Below are 12,817 nucleotides of genomic sequence, written 5' to 3'. Positions count from 1 at the left end.
ACTTATTAATGTAATTGAAGTCATATATTTATTGCTAAATCACTGCACTGCGAACTGCACCCGCGAATGCGCTTTCTATCGCCCGTCCGGTTCATGCTACTGCTGCTGAAGAACTATCGTCCTGGAACACCCATACCCCAAGAAAGGGTGGGAAAGCAAAATAACATAAAGACCGCGTTTCAAACGAGCCGGTGTGTGTGTGTATTTGTGTGCTGGCTGATTGAATTATAGCAGTGCTTTGGGGGAAAGGTGCAAAAAAGCTGCACCATTGGTTGCGTTTTTGTATGCAATCGACAAGCGGATGGTGTGCTGGGTTAAAAAAAACTCCACTGTGCTATGCTCAGCATTGAAATTTTAGCAAACAATTTAATATCGTTTTGTTAGACCACCGCCACACTGACCGTACCAGGCATCGAATTGGTTCCATGGACCTTGTTTTTTTAAAGCTTCCCTCTCCTTTGCCCGGATTACATTTGAAGTGGAATAATGATTTTGAGTGTGCTGCCACATTCACAAACCCCGGGAATCAATTTTATGGTTGATTGTGTCTGATTGCTTAATGAGCGTTTTTAATGAGGTTGCGCGATGGGCCGAAGGAAAACGGTGCTGTATGAGTCTGGTGATCATGGGTGTTATTTTAATTGAAGCTTTCTCAAAAAATTACATTAACAGGTAAGGTGATCCGATTTGCCCGTGCATAGTTGGGAGGGGAAGAATTTTGATACCGCTTCATGCTGAACCGGTCGGAATCGGCTTACAGTTTTTCAATCGACAGTGTATGAAACGTTTTATTTTGCGTTCAAATAATAGCGCACTGTGATCTGATGGAACAGTCAAATTTCAATCCAGTTTAAAACATAGTCCATAATATTGGATTTCTTTTGAGTATTTGTATAATTTGTGTAATACTAGAACTCTTGCTTGGATAGGTTTTAACACCCCACACGCTTTTTATGTTCGTTTTTTGTTTTATAACATGTCGTAGTATCATTTTTGCACATTTAAGCTGATTTTGTATTCATGTGTTATTGATTGCATACTGTTAGGCGCATAGCGCGTACCGTGATGGGTATTTAGTGCGAATACAAATGTTTCGATGACTTTTTTGTCCTTTGGACTCTCAAATCTTCATGGCCTTGATTCAGGTATTCAATTTTTTTCTGGTTTTGTTCAAAACTTAGCTTGATTGTTTCATGTCAGACATTGACAGTTTGTATTACATGTTATACCAGCGGTCGGCAAACTTTGCGACCGACAGAGGCAAATTCTACAAAAATGTTCCTACGGTTTCACGTGAAGAGCCAAATTAATAAAATAAATGCATCAATGTGTGTGAGAAATATGTAAGATATAAATATATAATAAATAAGTGTGATAGTCATTTCTATAGCACTCGACTCATCGGACCCATGCTGCCCAAATTCGAGATCGTTAGTTGATGAAATTTGTTTTCTTTCGTACAGACCGAGAGAGCTTATTGGATTGCTAAATGACTGACTAACGTGCGATTGTAAGCGATTTTAGGCACTTTTGCTAAATTATAATAATACGAAATGAACATCAGCTGATCTGAAGCGTCCTAGTGTGTTAACAAGAGCCTTTGTGATAACGATGTGTCCAATGTATTTATATTACATCGTATTTAAAAACGATTTTTTAAACCAATGAGGTAATATTTAAAGCTGCTAATTGTTCACCGTAGCACCAATCAGCGATTATTCCAAATTGGGAATAAAAATCAATCATACCCCTCTACAGATGAAAGGTATAATTTGTTTTTAATTACAGTAACATTCACGCCACGCTTACAAAACGGCGATATTGAATTAACAAAGTATACCTCGCGTCTATCATTTCACAATACTATTCCCGGGGAAGCCTTTCAACGCGCCTTGGCTACACTGCTGCCCAAGCAATGCAGTTGTGTCGTACAGTTTAACGCTACCCATACCGACGACCAAACGACTAATCCAATTTTCATTATATTACTCTGTAATCAAATCAAATTGATTGCTTTGACTATCAAGCTAACACGCACTTTAGAGGAGTGATCGAAACATTCCTCTGCACACGTGCTTGCATACCTGCGTACCCTTCATTACATCGTTTAATTGAGTCGCCTGGATGTCAATGCCCACTGTCCCGCCTTACCCTATCATTAAACCAACCGCTATACTATTTTCGATTCGATTTGTTCGACTGTGTCTGCAGCAGGAGGGAAAATAAAAACACGAGCTGCTCTATCATTGCCGCAGGTGTAAAATAAATGTTTAATGAACAAATTTGGGTAATGGAGAGTGTTTGGTTGTGTTCGATTAGATCTGGGGGCCCGGGTTGATGTTTTATCATGTTAAAGTGCTTTTTGTTTAATTGGTTGCTCGATTAGTGAGCAAAGAGCGTTCGTTGCTGGGTAGAAGTAAACAATTTCCCCTGTTCAGTCCAATGTGTTTATTTACTACTCTTTGCTCCTTTTTACTGCAATGGTCATATGTGCCTGTCTTGGACCTGGTTCATATTCAAGTCTAGATGCATATGTATGTTTCATTCCGGTCCCTTACTGTGTCACAATTATAACTCTATCGTTGTCCCGTATCAGACATGAAGGCACATAGCATAGCACTTATTTCAACCGATTATATGTTAAAACAATACTAATATTATATGATAATTAAGTTTTATGCCCCCCATTTCTTTTTAGCAGATTTATTATAAGATGTATCAAATGTTCTAATGTTCATTTGATTCAAGCATTAGAATTATTCAAATGTATACACTTGAATACAATTTGTTGGTGGGTTAAATTTCGTTTTGTTTAAAATTTTATGTTTGAAGCTTTTTATCCTACAATGTACATCGATTGATGGCTGGAAGTTTGCTGTATACAATGCGTGCTTAGCAGCTTCGTAAGTAGTTGTATTTTAGATTAAATAAATGAACTTTAAATACAATCAAAATCAGATTTTCTACCTTATCGGTAGCAGTATAAGTACACAAAATAAACCATTTCACATTCTACCACCATTGAGCAGCACCGCAGAACTATTATGTAATTCCTTCTTTCTTCTCCTTGGAGCCTATCCACTTTCCCTCGGTATATTTGTCGCACATCTGTAAAGTTCTTCAGGGCACTCCTAATTTCCACCGTCCCACTGGGTTTGGTGTGGTTTATCCCGGGAGCGCTCAAAGGCGCACTGAGTCTCGTTTGTTTGCTCCGACACTTAATGAGAATGTTAATGCCTAGCAAAAGCATAAAGCATAAAAAAGCGGAGACCCTCCTAATGCGTCGTTTCCGGCCGGCTACTACGGCCAGCAACTTTGCCAGTCATATTTTCATGTTTCATGTTGCAGCACACGGGTAAAAAAAGGTAAAGAAAGGCAATCTGTCCCCCAGCGTTCCCATGGCCGTACCCTAAGAGCTCTAGGTCTAGGCTAAGCCTAGAGTCGTTATGTTGGTGTATACTTTTTTTTGTTGGCTTTCACCGCTTCCAACCCCCATCGGTGATGGTACAGCAGGTGGAGAAATTTTATATCCGCCATTGCAGCACCGGGTTGATGAGCAAGTGGTTTGGCTTTGCTCTAGCCTTTCGGGGTACAGAGCGCGTGGGCTGCCACGGAAATTCGTTGGAGTCGATGAGGGGTTTGGATGCTTGCTTGCTTGTTTGGTTTTTTTTTGCGCTCATCTCGGGCTGTACGTTTTCGCCCTTCTGCGGTGCCTAATTTGGAGTGATGATGTCGTTTGAAATAAGCGCGTATACCCTTTCGCGCTTGCCTGCACTCGACGGCTGACGAAGGAAGCGGACGTTAACGCTTCTGCAAACCTTCTGGCGGCTGGGAAAAGTGCAAGTCCGTTTCGGGCGTTCCGGAGTTGCTACCGCACCTTGTCCCCCAAAAGCCCCGGAGGTGGCCGGATGTTTCGTAAGCTGTGCGCTCTGGTTTGGACGGGGTAAATAAATTATAGGATGTAGCCGAGATACGGGAGCCTGGATGCGCTTACTGAAGAAAAAAAAAAACAGAAAACGACGGAAGCATGCGATTTCGGGAATGTCTTCCAGGATGTGGACAACCGGATGGTTCCAGCGCAATGATGGCTGTAACCCGTTCGTTAGCCATTCTGTTTCTGTGGTGTCTTCGTGAGGTTTGTTGAGCCGCTAGCTCGACAAGTACTCAGGACGCATTTGGTATTTTTTGTGTTGGGAGAGGACGAAAACTGACAAACGTTTGTTTTTAACGATTATCTAGGGAAACTTTGAGAAATAATTTCAGAAATGCTATTATTTTGTGGATATTTAATGTTCATACCCACAAATTTTAGCATGTTGGGATGTATTTTACTTTAAATATATTTGTTTTTTTTTTGGCTAATGATATAGATGTATCCCCATTCGTTGTAAATTTTCAAGTTTGTGAGTACATGGTCTGAAATATAAGGTTTGATTTAGTTTTAAATAGCTGAAATTATCTTAAAAAGATTTAAATACTAAGATTATTTTATCGTAAGAGATGATGAGATCTGTTAAAACTAATTCACGAATTAAAAGTAATTACTTTGGAGCTGTACATTTGCATAGTTTTAAGCGATTAAAAAATAAAATTTTATTGCTATTTGCATACTTTAAGGCGTTTAAATGGTTGAACTTAATAAAAAGCAAAATTACTGTCCCGCGATCGTTTATGAACATATCAGTAGCATAATATGGCGAGCATTATCCTCCCGGGGGATGCACTCGTCAACAATCTCGACGCTCGTTTTTACATTCTCTATCTCCTCTCCCCCTCCTCTTTGCTGCAACTGATATCTGAGTCTTAAAAGCGATCAAGCTACCGTGTGTGGCCAGTGTCGCTCAGACCATGGCGCGCAAATAACCGTAAAACGCAAGAGTGGTTGCAATCCTTCGGTTTACCTTTTTGACCGTTTTGTGGCCGCAACGCTGCGCGAAGCGTCGGAATGAATTCATTCGTAAGTATAGTGCATGAGTGTAGATGACAATAGCTGGACAGACCTTGCCTACCAGAAAGCAGCGTTGGCCGCTTCTCAACTGATGTTGCTTTGAAGTTCAGCGAAGGTAAACAGAACGCAGCGTGCAGATGGCCATTTGTGCGGGGCCCAGTATGGCTCTGTGGGTTTCTTTAACATGCACAATAGATGTACACATACGCCAGAAAGTGGGTGGATGATTCTGGAAAGGGGTTGCGGAAAATCACTTGCTTTCACTTCACATCACCGAGCGTCTTTGCGTCGCTACTTGCACAATGTGGCCGAGGCGCAGCTCCCGTGAACGGTGAACACGCGCAATTGGCAAATGACGACGACTCAAACAAGGGAGCAGTGTGCCGGCAAGCATGTTTCCGGTGCCCGCCGTTCGAAAGCCGATTGAAGTGCTATTGTTTTCTTATTGCATTTTCAAATGAAAGCCAAACAAGCCGAACAGCACGGTGACTCGAGCCGGGCATCGGACTGGGGCCACGCTGGAATGACCCTTGGAATGAAGTTTGAAATTTTCGGTTTGATGAGAATGCTGCCGGTGCCGCCCGTCCGGACGGAAAGGTTTTCGGTTTCAAGCGACGAGTAGTGGCTCACAAGTTCACCGCACCGCAGCGGCAAGTTGCGCGAAACCCGCCCGAGCCGGCCTGAAGTGCTCGTCTTAAATACAGCGCCACGGTGATGGATACTTGAGTGCCGCACTGAGCTGCGTTTAATTAGTGCAGCTGAGGTATTATTTTGAGACCGTTTGATTTTGGGGCAACCACACACATACACACACACATGGGCTCAAAGGGGGTATTCAATGCGGCAAAAAGACGATTAAACCGGGGGTTATAGCTAAATCAAAAGTTAAACCAATTGAAATTTCATCGCCAAACGAAGTCTTTCTGTGATGAGCCACTTTTGAAAGCAGTGTTCACACATCAAAACGATCCCATTGAATCAACTTTTCAAAGAATACCATTCTTATGCCATTCCTTTCAAATTAAGCTGAGATCCATTTTTCTATGGTGAAAGTTTGTCATTCAAGGCTGAAACAAATGAAGCTTCGTTCAAGAAATGACTATCACATGTGAAATGATTTTCCAACCTTTTATTTTGCAGTCCTAAATGAGATATGTTCGTAGAAAAGTTGTTTGGTGAGAGCTAAAAAATAACCGACTTTTAACCAATGAAATGCGCTTGTTGCTGCAGGGAATGCCTTTTGAACTGTGTTTGTTCCGTAAAAGAGACGATATAGATGAACATTTTCATTTAAAAAAACATTTCATTGTCTATTTAACGTAAACGTCAAAACATATTTTAATACATGCCTTAGTATTCTTAAAAAATCGTTGCATTAATGCTCAAGGAGTACAATGCAACTATAACGGGGGTTTTAAGCTGAAGACCAAACGTTGTAGCAACAAATTTGATTAAAATATGAGCTTAATTGAATAAAATATTGCTTAAGAAATTGATAACTTTGCATAGGTTTTTGAATTTCACTTTTTATGGCGGTATTAGGATCTTATTCTTTTGGCTCAACAACCGTTGTCGGTCAAGGTCTGCCTGTACCACTAGTGGGGCTTGGCTTTCAATGAGTTATTGATGTACCCTTAGCAGGATAGTCAAGCCCTACGTATGGCGGCACGGTCCATTCGGGGCTTGAACCCATGACGGGTATGTTGTTAGATCGTACGAGTTGTCGACAGTACTAAGAAACCGGCTTACGATACTTTACGGTATTAAGATACATACTAAAAATCACTAAAAACATAGTCCAGATTTAGAAATAATGAAACTTACAGGACAAACCCTTGAAACAGGATACAATAAAACGTTCTCAAAAATCAATAAAATTTAAGTGCAAAAAGGTAAATCATAGTAAGGGAAATTGTTTTGATAATGTTCTATATTTTGCGTGTGATGAATCCATGTACATCCTAAAATCACTTTGTTCCAACTCGCAGCTCGTCCGAGGGCCAGGCTTTTCCATCCCCTGATAAAGTAGTCAATGGAATATAGTGTAAGAAAATGTTCTTTAAATAATCTTTGAAAGCGCCCCCAATATACTTTATTCAATCAAATTGGAGCTGATGAGCAAAATTTCTACATTTACATACATTTAAATGTATAGATTTTTTTTATACATTTCGAACGTAACTTAGGTGCAGCTTTTTAGGCGAACAGTAACATACATAGACAAAAACTGAGAAAAATACCTTGTAGATGAACTCTAACAAACAAGACGCTTAAAGTATTACAGTTTCACAATGAGTCTTTTATTAATGAAAATATATATTAATGCAAAAGAAGTAAATGACGTGTACCATATTTGCTATATAAAACCCATTAACCTTTAAGCAGACAACCGGATACCCGGGTATTTTTCAACTTTTTTCATCAGCAATAACTTTTCATTCATTGTTTGGATTGATCTGAAATTTCAGTCAAATGTTTTGATTTTGGTAATTTTCAACAAGCATTAAGTATTTAATTTTTTTAACTTTACCACGTAGTTATGGATCCAGCATACTCGGGTATTCCATACATTTTGTATGAAGAATGGCGTATCTCTTCTCCTTTTTTTCGTATTGTGATGGTTGATACACCAAGAAAAAGAATAACTAGTTTAAAGCATTTACAGTGGAACCCCTCATAACGAGTTAAATCCCTTTCATCGATTCACTAGTTATGCGATAAACTCTTTTCTGCGGGATAGTTTTTACAATATATTTGAATAAATTTGCAGTTCACTTCATTCATTTTCTTTTATTATTATTATTTCATTTTCTTGGTTAATGATTGAGTCATTGGCCTCAAAACGCATAAGGAAGACAAATGATATTGCTCGTAATGCTTGATTTTACTCTTTAAGAAAGGTATTTGTTTTTGGTATTGGTATTTGTTGAGCTGCCAGATTTAATTGTTATAAAAAAAACTCTTAATAAGAGGTACTCTCTATGAGGGGCTCGACTGTAGTTAAATATAATAAAATATTATTCAAATGTATTTTTAATAAAAATATTAAGACAATGATTATGCTGAATTCAGCAAAAATGTAAACAATAGATTGTAATACTATTCATGTTTATTACCTGTTCCTTTGTTGTATTATAATATGTGCAATGTAAAATATTTGCAAATAAATATTAATGTAAATATTTTAACATCATAGTTCGATAGCCTCAAACCTATAACGTTCCCAGATAGAAAAACCTCTTAAGGGTTTCTATGAGCATCTGGACGATCGAGTGTCAATCAGCCCGCTACGAATTAGTATTCACCTCAATTGTGCCTATTTCAGCAAAACGATCATTTTTCTGCATCGCAAGTTCGTTCGACGTTGCTCCGCTTGCGAAATCAAGTAAAAACCCCCTGTATAATTTCGCTTACTGGAATTCAAGCCACTGAAGGAATGAATAAAGTTATGCTCTCACTAGCTAATGTGATTGCATTTGCTGGACATTTTTTAGTTTAGTTTAGTGTTATTAACCGATGGACTATAAAGTCCTCTCTTTTTTAACGTAATTTACATTATTGAGTACACACGATCGTGATAATGCAACTGAATGTGTGCTCAACACATTTTTGCCCGAACCAAAAAACATGATAAATGCTAGGCTCTGGACAAACTGGCGAGCTGTGTTGAAAGCGGTTACTCGTATTCCACGCAAACCAGCGTCACCAATTCACCCGGATCAAATTCCAAAATGGTTTGTGTAATGTCACAGAATGCAGCATAATTTAAACCATTTTCTGGAATTCCTTGCCCTCGCACAATCGGCATTCATTCCCCGAAACCTTTCATCAGAAATGATGTGGTAGTGGACGCGCAACAAAAAATAACTCCAAAAAGAATGCATCATCCACCCGAACTCCGGTCGGCGCGGTCTGCCGCTGAAGTGAAGGACACGGCGAATGGACAAGATAACTATGATCAACTCTCCACCACTGCCACCACACACACACACACACACACACACACACACTTTGTCATTGCGTTTGTTTCCACTGCCCATTCTCCCATTCCCCCCTTCGGTCACATTCGTCTCGCCGAGCAACGAACGTCGTGCACGCGACAAAACGCAGACTATCATAAATTATGCAGCGTGGTTTTCAATAAATAATGAGCAATATTGTACATTTATCGAATTTGATTATTTATGCGGCCGGGCTGCACGGACCGCCCGGGCACACGCACACACTAAAACACACACACACCCGGTTTGCGTTTGGAGGCGCGAAAGCACACGTACCTGTGTACGGAATGCCATACATGGGCAGGATGGTTGAAGCGATGTGGAAAGCATGTAGGAGTCGTTGTCCCCAGGCCTCGAGAATCCCTCCCACACATACCCACACACACACACACACACACACACACACACACACACACACACACACACACACACACAAGCAAACACACCGGTCACGAGACCCATCGGTCATTTACGCTCCGAGGGACGAAAGCTTGCAGACGTACAGGTGGACAGCAATATGATAACATTATTTATTTTCACTGCAGCGTTGAGTGAGTGTTGCTGTTGCAGGCATGGTGGGAGGAAAAATTCGTATGACAGGAGGAAAAAACCCGGTTCACTGCCGTGCGCCCTGCGTCAAGGGAAGGTACGGACAGTTGGGCTCGCATTGATGAAGCTTATCTTTTCCCCAGCAGCGGGTTCGGTGTGTTTTGGGCCGACCGGCAGACCGGCTGGCCAACAGCGATTGCCAACGTCGCTGCCGTGCTGTTGTGGGTTCTTTTTTGTTCCCCGTTGAAACCCGAAGGAGTGAGGGATGGCACGGGTGCATGACACCGGATGCAAAATTCATACCATTTTCACTGCGCCAGGTGATTGCCAGTTCGCTCGGGAATGGGTTATTTTTTAGTAAGTTACCAAAAATGTTGCCTCAATTTTTTGTCCTCTCTGTCGTTCACCTGTTTTTCTCTTCATTCCCCAATAGGTACAGACAATATGGTGAAAAGTAACAAAGAAACAAAAACTGCAAATCACTCTGTCACTGGTAGCAAACAAAAGCATCAAGCCAAATGGTAGAACGATAATGGAAATAAAGCATCAACCAACGCTGGACAACACTTGACGCCGGTGCTGCCGAAACACGACAGTAACAAGACAGGATATTACGGCTTGTAAATATTCTACGCGACTATTCGCAACCCAGTGGGTGTACCCCGTCAGGTGCGCCATGTTTAATCGATTCGACCCGAGAGCGGATTGCTAAGTGGGCACAATATTCGATCGCTAAATAATTCGAGGATGCTTCATACAGCTGGATGTCTGAAACGTTTATGTTTGTCATACATGTAATACGTGTAACAGTGAAGTTGACATCAATATTTGAACTGCATTTTACAAAATCATTGTAGAATATTGCATATTGTGCGTTGGACACAAGAAGTATGGGTGGATGAGTACGAATCCGCTGCACAAATTGTACCAGATAGTAACCTGCTTTACATTTGTTACGTTCTTTTCTGTTAGGTAGCTAATTTTCTACACCGAATTTTTGAATACACTGGTGGGTTCACGATTCTTTCCTTGATTGATATAAGCCTAGGTACAGACCTTGAAATGAAACACTTTACTGAATCATTTTCCTGAAATATGTTTCTGCAGTTCCTGGCTAAATATGAGATCTGCATTGTCACTAAGTGTAACAAATTGATCGGCTTACTAAAACGCTTTGGTGTGGCCAGTTCTAGAATATGCTTCGGTTTAGAGTCGATCCAGCGCATATTCACGCGGTTCGCTTTACGCTCCTGGAATGTTCAACTGCACTATGAGGGACTGCTTTGGCTCCTCTGATCCGTTTATTCGTATGTACTGTGAGTTGTATGTCATTTGTGATCGTCATCAACCTGACATGTCGCGCGCTGCGTTGTTAAATTGTATTCGTGCCGTGCGACCTTCTACGTATTAATTATTTTGCTTAAGACTAAACGTGACAAATCGATGACCAAAACGTGACTTTCATGAAATGAATGTAAGCGAATTCGCTTCAAGTGGGCCACTCGCGGTCCGTTGAATTTTAATAATAGCAAATAGCATAAGTTCCAAAGTCTTTAGTCTGTCTACAAAAGACCGGTCATCATTCAAAATCTGTCTCCAGACGTTTATGGATTCATACTCAATTCCAAGGCCAATATGGATTCGGCGTCAGAATTCGTGACTGACATGGATGCAGAATATGTTCCAGGACCGGTTTGAGTCGGAAACCAATTCTGAGATGAGTGTGGGGTTTGTATCTGTTTGAAAAACTGTATGGAATAGAAATCAGTTCACGGATTTGTAAAGGTTCCAATTTGTTTTGTTCCAAGATTGGTTTGAGTTCAGTTTCAGTTCCAAAACCATTTGGGTTAGAGATCAATTACATCGAAATTCGTGCAGGAACGGTATGAGCTTAGAATCTTTTTCAAGACCGATATCCAGGACTATCTCTAAGAACTGGATGGGTAAAGTATTTGTTCCAGGCCCGGTATGGGGTCGTGATCAGTTTTAGGACCGTTGGTACGGGAATCAGTTCGAAGACTGATCTAGGTTTCAGATCCATTCTACGATTCTGGATTCAAGATCAAGAGATGGGATCAGTTCGAGGAGCGGCATGGGTTTTGTAAAAAAATCAGGATCAACACGGGTTCGGAATAAGTCCCAGGTCTAATTTGAATTCTGCGTCAGTTTTTTTATGATTGTATGCTTACGCCACGCATTTTGCTTTGTTTTCAATTGTTGTGGTTTAATGTGGCTTTACAGAGAGAAAAAAAAACAATAATTTGTAAACTCAATTTGTTTTTTTAATTTAGCTCTCCCTCGCTCAACAATTTATTTATAATATATTCTCGTTGAGTGACAACCGTGTTCCACCATATTTGATTTCACCATTTGTGTACAAACAAAGATGCATTTTAAAATCGATACAAAAAATATTTACTATTTCTTGGCAAAATTTATATGCATTAACATAAAAATCAATCCTTCATGAGCTATCCTTGTCGAGACTGCGAGGAATCCGCGTATGTTTACTTTTTTTTCAAGCTGAAATAATCTGAAAATCTGAGGCTATGTGACTATATGTTTTCCATGTGGTTTTATATGGAGTGATTAAACATATAAAACAGCTGGCCAGTATCATAACAACCCCCCCCCCCCAAATATTTGCAATTATTCATGATTTTGCTGAATTTCTATGTTATTCTTTTTAGTGCAAAGATCTGCGCAGTTAAACTGGTGCATAAGGAATTCGAGAACTTTTTTCAAACGTTTGCGTTACAAAAAAAACTGCGCTCACACTAACAAAACGTTAATTACACACTTCAAATAATAGTATCTCATGAGTAAACAGACAAAATATGAAACCTCTATCACTCGAAATATGACACCTCTATCACTATATCAAAACCGAGGGTCACTACATCGCTGCGTTTGCTTGGCCGGGAGGTCGATGCTACCGACCGAAGAGTGAAATAGTACCCCGGGAAACAACAACAAACATATCAGGTCCACAAAACTCAATTCGATCATTTCAACCGAAAATCGGCTTATTTTCGATACGATACCCTAGTCCGCGACCTGGACTACCAAACCCCAGCTTTGTTCTATCGAAATGTTATGGATAAACAAATTTCAAAAGCTCTACTCCAACAATTTCGACGTGAAAATTTTGTAAGAAATGAGAAAAATCGAAGGTTGGCCTTATAGTATGCCAACACGCATGTGTTCAGTCGGACATTGCCAAAATTCGTAAGGTGGTACATTTATTTTTGCAATTAAGCTTAAATAATTACCTTGAAAATGATGTTGAAGGAAAAAAATTATCTAAATTGATCATTTT

The sequence above is a fragment of the Anopheles merus genome, chromosome 3L (assembly GCF_017562075.2).
Source record: "Anopheles merus strain MAF chromosome 3L, AmerM5.1, whole genome shotgun sequence".
In the NCBI taxonomy this organism is placed as follows: domain Eukaryota; kingdom Metazoa; phylum Arthropoda; class Insecta; order Diptera; family Culicidae; genus Anopheles; species Anopheles merus.
This window is presented reverse-complemented; position numbering follows the sequence as displayed.